Here is a 9,093-nt window from a genome sequence, read left to right on the forward strand (position 1 = left end):
TCTTTGAATACTTACCCAGATAGTATTTAACCTGACTGAAATATCATCCTTCCCTGCACACTCTCCAAAACTTCTCAACTATGTTCTTTGGTTGTATCTTACTTGTAAGTTGGACCCCAAATTTTATTTCTTATTTTCTCAATTGTTCTTTTTCCAGTGACTGCTCACCAGGTAATAACAGATGAATTTGACTCCAGCAGGGCACTCAGAAGTCTAGTCCCAATATCAAACCTGTATATCATAGCTGTGTAAAGCAGCCTCCTGGTTGATAGATGGCTTTGAAAAAGATGGACTGTCAACCAAATTTGCTCTTATTACTCTGTACCCTGCAATACACTCCTCAGTGCTGCAGTATCCAAGCTGATAATGGCATAGCTATTCAGTCCCACCAACCTGTATGTCACCAGCAACAGGGAATCCTAGAAAAAGAAAGAAATAATCCAGCAGTGAAAGGGATTTTGCCTTAAAGGTACATGTAAGAGGTAATGCCTATGTAAGGAATTGAGACAGCCGTGGAACGTACAAGTAAAATTCCCAGGGACAATGTACACTGGATTCAGAAGCTGTAGGGTGTATCTTATTCTCTGGAAAGATATGTATGCCTGCAATGTCATCTGCTAAAATTCAAGAGAAGACCTTACTAGAGATGTGCCTGGAGGTAATGTTGAATGAAGATGTGGATTTGAGGAAGTGGTGTATGAAAGAGCAAACTGAATGGGCAACTGGAGATTTATGGGCACTTGTTGAGCGAGAGGTCATATAAGAGATACCTCAGGGGAGACTGGTGAGTCAGGCAAGTCTGTAAAAATATAACAAGTGGAGCAATCTGGGAAACAGAGGAAAGTGAAATAATAGGTTTGTCATCTGGGAAACTCAAAAACTACATCAGAAAAAAACAAAACAGTATGTAGAAAGGAAGTAGAAAAGTTAATTCCAGGAAAAAAATGTTGGAAACAGGAATCCAAAAGGAGTGATAATGGTAGAGAAGTTAGTGAGAAGGGAAGAACAAAAGTAAGGATCATCTGTTAATAGAAGGCAAAATGACTAAGAAAAAATAGTGTCTGCTTGAACAGGGAGCCTGTGTTAATCAGAAACAAAGAAACTGTCACTAAATCAATTCCCCAGAGCAGGATGTGAGGTCATTTCTCAATACGGAAGATGTGGGTGGAAAAGGAAAAAAGTATTCTGCTGGGAATAAGGAAGGATCTTTTTTTTAAATTTAATTTTCTTCAATGGGAAACGATGCTAAGAAATTCCCACTGGAATAAATCAAAGATTATTAGACTAAATGATTTCATTTTAGGTAGGGGAAAAATGCCTAAAAAGGGAAGACTTGTGGGAGTAGTAGCTGGCTGAATATCCATGGAAAAAAATGGGACTGAGGTCCACATTATTTAAAAGAAAAAGAACCTTTAGAAGTATATGGAAACCTTAGTAGAGGTTCATGTCTTCTTGCTCTACACAACAAGAAGCAATCTGCTCAATGAAACAAATCTGCTCAATGAAAATTGAGCTATGGTTGAGGAAATATTGGTGGATGATCAGGAAAGAGAAGGTAAAGAGAAGGGACCAAGTGTTCAAGTGTTCAAGCTACTCAGGAAAGATCTGAAGAAACAGTGAGTAAACTTGTGTAACTGCCTTCAAATAATCTAATAGATTAGAAAGGAAAAAGAAAGTATGGCATGCATCAGACAGAATACATTTGGGCCACACTAAAGCATCTGTTTACCAAGCAGTCACCAGCCAGTAAGAGATGAGCCTACCACCCTCTTTCTTCTGATAAGCAGTACAGATACTATCAGAAAAACTGGTCCAAAACCAGATCGTATTTTAAGTTCATTTACATGCAATGGAACAATCAATAAAAATAAGGCTTTATGGCTCAAAGGGCAAAATTTGTTAGCCTAAAAGATCTTATTAGTAAAATTAGACAGACCAGATTATTAAAGACCTTGAATATGGAAGATCCATGGAATTTTTTTAGATCAAAAGAGCTAAAGAGATGTGGAATGTGTGGCTGATGGAGAGGAGAGAATGCATGGAAAAGTGGTCAAGCTATTCCATGAAAAGGAAGAACCCCTTCAACATTATTAGAGACATGCAATCACAGGATGAAAGCAAAAAGATGGATCAACAGACAGATGTGTATTAGAGGTCAAAATACAAAGTAAAGTGAAGATTGTGAGCAGCCAAACTGAGCTACAATTTGGAAAGACTTTTTAGACAAAGAGGAAAACCATCTTCATTCAGATGAGACAAAAAACCCGTGGGTCTTCAATACAAGTTAATAGAAGTAAAGAAAATCTATCTACAATTAAGTACTACTTCATGTATGTTTTCAGAGGAAAGAGGATAAATAGTAGGAAAGAAGTTTTGATGACAGAAAATCACCAAACTGGAAGCAAAACTAAAAGCACAGTGTACTCAGGACAGGGAGAGGTATCAAATAAAGTCCATGCCACAGTCTGACAAGAAAGGGAACATGAAATCCCAGTCCTGGTAGGAAGCAGCTCAGACATGATACTGGCTGACTGGAGAAGAGCAAATGTATTATCCATTTATAAAAGGAGACCTATGCAGCTACAAACCCATTAGTTTGACCTCAGTTGCTTTAGAAGAAATTTTGAAGGAAAAAGTAATTGAAGACAGGGAGGCAAATGGAAAATGGGATAACATACAAAAAGGATTTACTAAAGATAGAATGTACCCAGTGAATTTGTTATCGCTCTCTAATAAGATAACTGATTTTCTAAACAAAAGATTTGTGATAAATCTTATCTATATCTGTGCTGCATATGATACAGCATTACATAGGAAACAGGGGATTAGGAGAAGAGTTGTAAAGTGGATAAGAGATTGTCTAATGGATAGATGGCAACAGGTGGCATTGAAAGAAGCAGCATCAAACTGCTGGAAATTTACTAGCAGGAATTCTCAAAAATTGGTCTTTCAATCCATCTTTTTTTAAGATTCAGCCATGAAGAGAAGAGGTATGAAATCTATACTTTCCAGTAAGCTAGGAAACAAAGTCCTTACAAAAGAGGATAAGTGGGGTTTTTTGATTATAAAAAATACAAGTACCTGGATATTTTATACACACATGAAATGTGGTACTACATTTTTCTGTAATAATTTAAAAAAAAAAAAGAATATTCATGCCATGTAAAGACCTGGGAGTGTGGCCTTATCTGAAATTCTGTACATGGTCTTTGTCACTTGGAATCAAGAAAATAAGCAAAAACTGGAATATTTGCAAGGAGATGCAACTGCAGTGTGTGGCAGACTGGAGAGTCACCACTCATGGAGGAGAGTAAAATACTTTGCTGCTTTTGTCTGACTAAGCAAAAAGCTGAAAGAGGATATGACTGGAGTCTGTAAATGTATTTATTAGACACCAGACTGGAAAACAGTTGACTAAGACTATAGAACAAGGCTGACAAATGGAAAAGCAGCTCATGCTTAGATAAGAAATGCAGAGAGGATTTCAACCAGAGAAAAGTGAATTTTCCAGACTCCCAATAGCTGTAGTAGGGGTAAAAAAAAATTAAATGTGTTTTAATGGAGAATGATTCTTCTATTAAAGATGTCCTTTCACCTGGTTGCCTATGCAATTAGAAGACTAGACTTGAGAGATTCTTCATCTTTTGTTCCCAGTTTCTGTAATATATTCCATTGAACTCGGTGACCTGTCATGTGTCTTCTCCCTCCCCCTTTTTCAGTGCCAGTCAGTGTCTCTGGTGTTGCTGAAGACCCGAGCAGACTCAACGGTGTATCTGTCATGCTTCAGAATATGCTGTCTGTAGATGCACTGTGCATTCTTCCCACTTCTACCCTTCATTTTAAAACCTGTCTGATAAGGATAGATTATGTCATAGATACAACAATTATTTTAGCATACAGTACAGAATCTGTTAGGCACTCCATCCAAGATAACTAAGAAAGAAAAGAAATATAGAAAGGAGCAAGATAATGTAGCAGGAAAAGACAAGAGTGCAGTTTACCAGGAAAATATTGCTGGAGCAAAAGAAATGAGAAAAGCATATTAACTTTTAGCCATGACTGACATCACAGAGCAAGTCAGGCAGAGAGAATGGAAGTTGTAGAAAAGATTAGAGAAAATGGACAAAGAAATTCAAGAAAACAATTTTTTAACTTTACAAGAGGCTTGATTTTGATTCACTTATAAAAGAGGTCCCTTTGATTTATTTAAATCCCCCCTGAACATCCTTGCTCTGCAATTGTACACCCTGTTAACAATTCTCTGTTGATTAGACAATGGAAAAGCAGAAAAGAACCAATCATGGTTATAACAGCAGAAAAGCCAAATACCTTCTAACAACTGGCTATCACATTATCTGCTGCATCCTAGAAAGGAAAGTCCAGCAGATAAAACTCAGTAACTACAAAGTTAGATTAATATGAAAAAACACCAATGTAATGCTGTTGGTGCTATTTTTCTTTATTCCTGTTCTCAATATAGGCAGATGTGAACATCAGTAGCAAACAAATACATTCAGATATAATAAGAGATCCTGGATTTTTTATAACTTATCATAAATTCATATGCAAGCTGTAACTAAATCCCAAATATTCAAAATAACCAATATCAAAAGATTCTACCTGAAGCACTTCCATCAGAGCTTATTAATTCCAGAATGAAGAGCCTATGATCTGGTTTCCTAAGGAGAAAAGTTGAGGAAATCAGATCCTTGGTGACCCTCTAAATGAAGCCTTTGAAAGAGGCCAAGGCAGTCAGAGATTTTCTGGCTGAAGAAATTTCATTGAGAAAAGCTGCTTTGTTAAACTGGAGAACTTTTTATGAAGTGTTGTAGATGCCACAGAAGGCTCTAAGGAAGCCTTTGATCCCTTGCAGGTCCCTTTGTAGAGGCGAAGAAATGTGGTGCAGCAATGGTGCAGCTGGCTGAGAGTTTTGGACCCTGTTTTCCCTGTCTCAGGTGAGTAACTGTGGTAATATATGGTAATATATTCACTCTTCTGCTTAGATAAACTCACTGATAGTAGCAAAGGTGGGGAGAAGATTTCATTTTCATTTGGAAGTTGTAGATCCTAGAAAGAATAGTAATAATTAGAAAAGGTCCTTCTAATAATTTAAACAAACAAAGAAACAAAACTCTCTTAATCTTGTGAGGCAGATACCCAGCTTTCCAACCACCTGTTGTAAGTCCAAAGGGGCTGTTTTGTAGAGAATCACAAATTCTGTAGGTCTGAGAGAGAAAAGAATCCAATTAGAGATGAATTCTACCTGAATAAACATGAAATTTCCAAAGGCTTTTCTTTATTTACCCCAACTTTTACCAAATCTTCATAAAAAACCAAAAATTAATCACCTCAGAAACAACCTGTCTGAACAGCAGCCAATTTTCAGATTTTAGCTTGGAAAAGGCTCAAATTTAACTCTCTGAGGAGATATTAGGTGATGAATGGGGAATTCACTGAGAATCCACATCTCAACAAAAATTGAACTGAAAAAAATTGTTCCATGAATTTTTCACAAAATGTGCAATCTAGAAAAAAAGAAAGAAAGTTGGTGCCTAGTGTGAAACTATTTGACTGATAAATTCCTGTATGACTTTAATTTTCCTGTATGCTTGCAGATACATAAGTTTTTTCTTAATTTAGAGATAATCTCTGAAGTAGTTTCCTATTATATCTTAAAAATATGGAAAAAATTGATGTTCTGGATACTTTGAGGTTTACCTGTGATGTCTGTAGGTGATCAAATTACTAGTTCAGCCTTCCAAACCCCACATAAAGAAAATGCATTTTAAACATATTTAGTAACAGAAGAAAAAGGAATAAAATAAAGCATTTCAGAGAACATTGAAACAATTACTGGTGTTTTACTTGTAATGACAGCTTTCCCACACTTTATACAAAGAACAGAGTGCCTGTTAGGCCAAAATGTGGTGCATAATCTTTATGGAAGAAGGGTGAAATTTAAATCCAGACTCTAAGACTGGATTGTGTAATGAGCAATAGACAGACTATGCATTTAATTCCATTAAGTGAAATGTATTTCATTAACAAAAGTGTTAGCAGAATTAAAACCTCACACTAAAGGAATGTGAAAATCATCAGTGGCAGCCAAAAAGCTGCTACAATATGGCACATATTGCAGAAGAACTGAGGCTGATGTGGGATTAAATACATATGAAATGAATAAAAAAAACCTGACAAAATTGTAGCAAAATTTGAATGTTAATTTATGGCACCTAGTGAAAGAAGCAGGACAGCAGATAATCTGCATATAAATGGCCTCAACACATTTCTTGGTGCCAGTCTGTTACCCTGCTCAGAACGAAACAAAATACATTTCTTAACCAGACTAAGACAAGAAATTGCCAAACAAGAGATTCATTAAATTTAATTAGTTAAACAGGAATAATAGAATCAACAGTTTTTTAATACAGTAAAACTAAGAAATGGTTGAAAATGAGGTATGGAATAGAGAAAGCAGGAAAAGACAGGAAAGAAGAAATAAAAATAACACAGGATATCTCCATATTAAAGATAGAATGCTTTCACATAGACACCGTGTTCTGCATAATTATGCTAATTGACCCTGAGAAACAGTTTTATATCATGTGAGGCTCTGAGCATTGGAAAGGACTCTGAGGAACACCACCTAGGGAAAGAAAAACTACCATAAATATCTGGTGACAGAATAAGGTATAATACCACAGACTTCCAAATAAGACTATGTAACAAGTACACCCATAAGCATCATAATAACAGAAACTAAAAAGGCAATATGGGAAAGTTTATTCTATTCATAATTATATTGTTATCTACTTTACAATATTTTTAAAAGCAAATTGAAACCAAATATTACATAAATCTATGGGAACTAAATGCACATATTTTTTAATTGTTTAAAACAAAAATAATTTTAGATTTTGATTTTCTTTTCATAAATCTATTCTGTCTTTATTATCCACCTCAGAGGGCCGGCTAGTTCTTGCAACAAGTATTATGTAAAATTTCTAAAGTGCCTGAAGTTTTTCTTATTTAGATATATAAGTGAAAACTTGTATGTATATAGATGAATTGAGCAAGAAAAAAAAATTAAGAAACAGCATGATGAATGATAAATAAAAAATCCAAGACGTTTGATTTGTTTTATGTGGAATTCTGTTTTACCAAGATTAGGAAAATTTCAGAAGCCCTCTATTTTAGAAGTGTTATCTACTGGTATTCAAGATTTTTTATCAGAATTCACAGTGAGTTCTTTAGTACTGTAGTCATCACATCTGATTACATTGATTGATTGATACCACATAACATTTGATAGAGCTCTGTCACATCTTTTTTTTTTGAATGACCAACTGCAACAAATCAGATCTGCTAAGCTGCATGAAAGAAAGAGATCAGTGAGTTTTTGTGTAAGTGGAGCTATATTTTCAAAGTTACTTGAGGCTTCTTCCACTTGTGTCTTATGGATATAATGTCATCAAACAAGACAAAAGAGTGACTCTATTGTCATTATAAAAGATCCAGTGTCTCTTCTCTCCGTAAATGTATTAGTGGTTTTGCCTTTAATTGCTGGAATGGTTCAAGGAGTGAACTGGATAACTGATAATTTCCTCACAATTTTTCCAGTGGCAGCAAAATCTAAATCATCTTCCATGGCTCTTTGCCTCTTTACCCCACATATTCCCCTGTAAACCATTTTAGCTCTTCACCCTGCTCCAGATTCTGCATCTCCAGTTGTTTCCCTGGAGCACCAAGTCCCCTCCTCCAGGCATCTCAGGGCCTTTTCTGCAGCTCAGGACTGCCTAATGACTTCACCACTTTCTCACCTTTGTCTGTGCAATTGAAAAAATAGATCTGTTAACATTACAGATAGATGTTTTCAGTGACTGACTCACTTGGAGACTTTTGGTGTTTTCCTGGCATTGGTTCATGTTGTTTCTTTTCCTGTTTCATCCCCCTTCAACAGAGTCTGTTAGTTTTGGTCTGTGCAGAAGAACAGAAGATTAGTCAAGTGAACACAATAATATTTGTACCAACAACAGACAGCAGTCTCCTCTCTTCTCCCCAGTTACCAATGTAGTACTTTCGGATATGAAATGTTCATTTCTCAAGCACCATTTTGAGATTTGCTATTTAATTTCAGCAAAGTATGATGATCAAATATATTAAATAACACTCAGCTGAGAATGTTCCCATTTCATACCTTGATTCCTGAAATGTTTAGGGCTAATCTTTAGTTTCCTATTTTGTTTCTAGTAATTTCAGTGTAACTGTACATGGTACCTAAAATTAATGGTTAAAAAGCAGCTCCACAGGTATTAAAATGAAACTAATGAAACAGCTCTGGGGTCCCCTGCTTAAGGACATGGACCTGTTAGAATGAGTTCAGAGGAAGCCACAAAGATGATCAGGGGCTGGAGTAGCTCTCTTATGCAGACAGAGAGGGTTGAGGCTCTTCAGCCTGGGGAAGAGAAGGCTCCAGGGAGAAGCTGCCCAGAGAAGCTGTGGATGCCCCATCCCTGGAAGTGTCCAAGGCCAGGTTAGATGGAGCAATCTGGTCTAGTGGAAGGTGTTCCTGTCCATGTAACGGGGCTGGAACTAGATGGCTTTTAAGGTCTCTTCCAACCTAAACCATTCTATCATTCTGTGATTCTAACATTTATTTAATGGGGCTAAGGCCAAAGGTATAAATAAAAAGATATTTTTAAAGACTAAGAATTTTAATTTCTTGCTAATCCTGTAGCATATTAATAAAACCTGACATTAAAATTTTAATTTAAATACAACACTAGGAGCCTCATCTTTCTAACTATCTGTATACTCAACAAGAAGAGAGAGAAAAGAGCAATTCCTTCAAAGAGCAATCCAGGTCACCTAGGGCAGGCTGGGCCCCCAACCTTCAATTTTACCTTTGAACTGAGGTTTCACCTGTGAAGAAGCAACAGCAAGTTTCCAGAGAAGATGGATTAATTAAATGGATCTGTGGTCTTTTATTCCTGTTGAGTATCAGGAGCAGTGCTGTGTTTGCCATGTCAAAGATGAACACATTTATTTTGGGACCTTTTTAACAAGCAGCTAATGGATGTTGATACCCATTTA

The sequence above is a fragment of the Aphelocoma coerulescens genome, chromosome 8 (genome assembly GCF_041296385.1).
Source record: "Aphelocoma coerulescens isolate FSJ_1873_10779 chromosome 8, UR_Acoe_1.0, whole genome shotgun sequence".
NCBI lineage: Eukaryota > Metazoa > Chordata > Aves > Passeriformes > Corvidae > Aphelocoma > Aphelocoma coerulescens.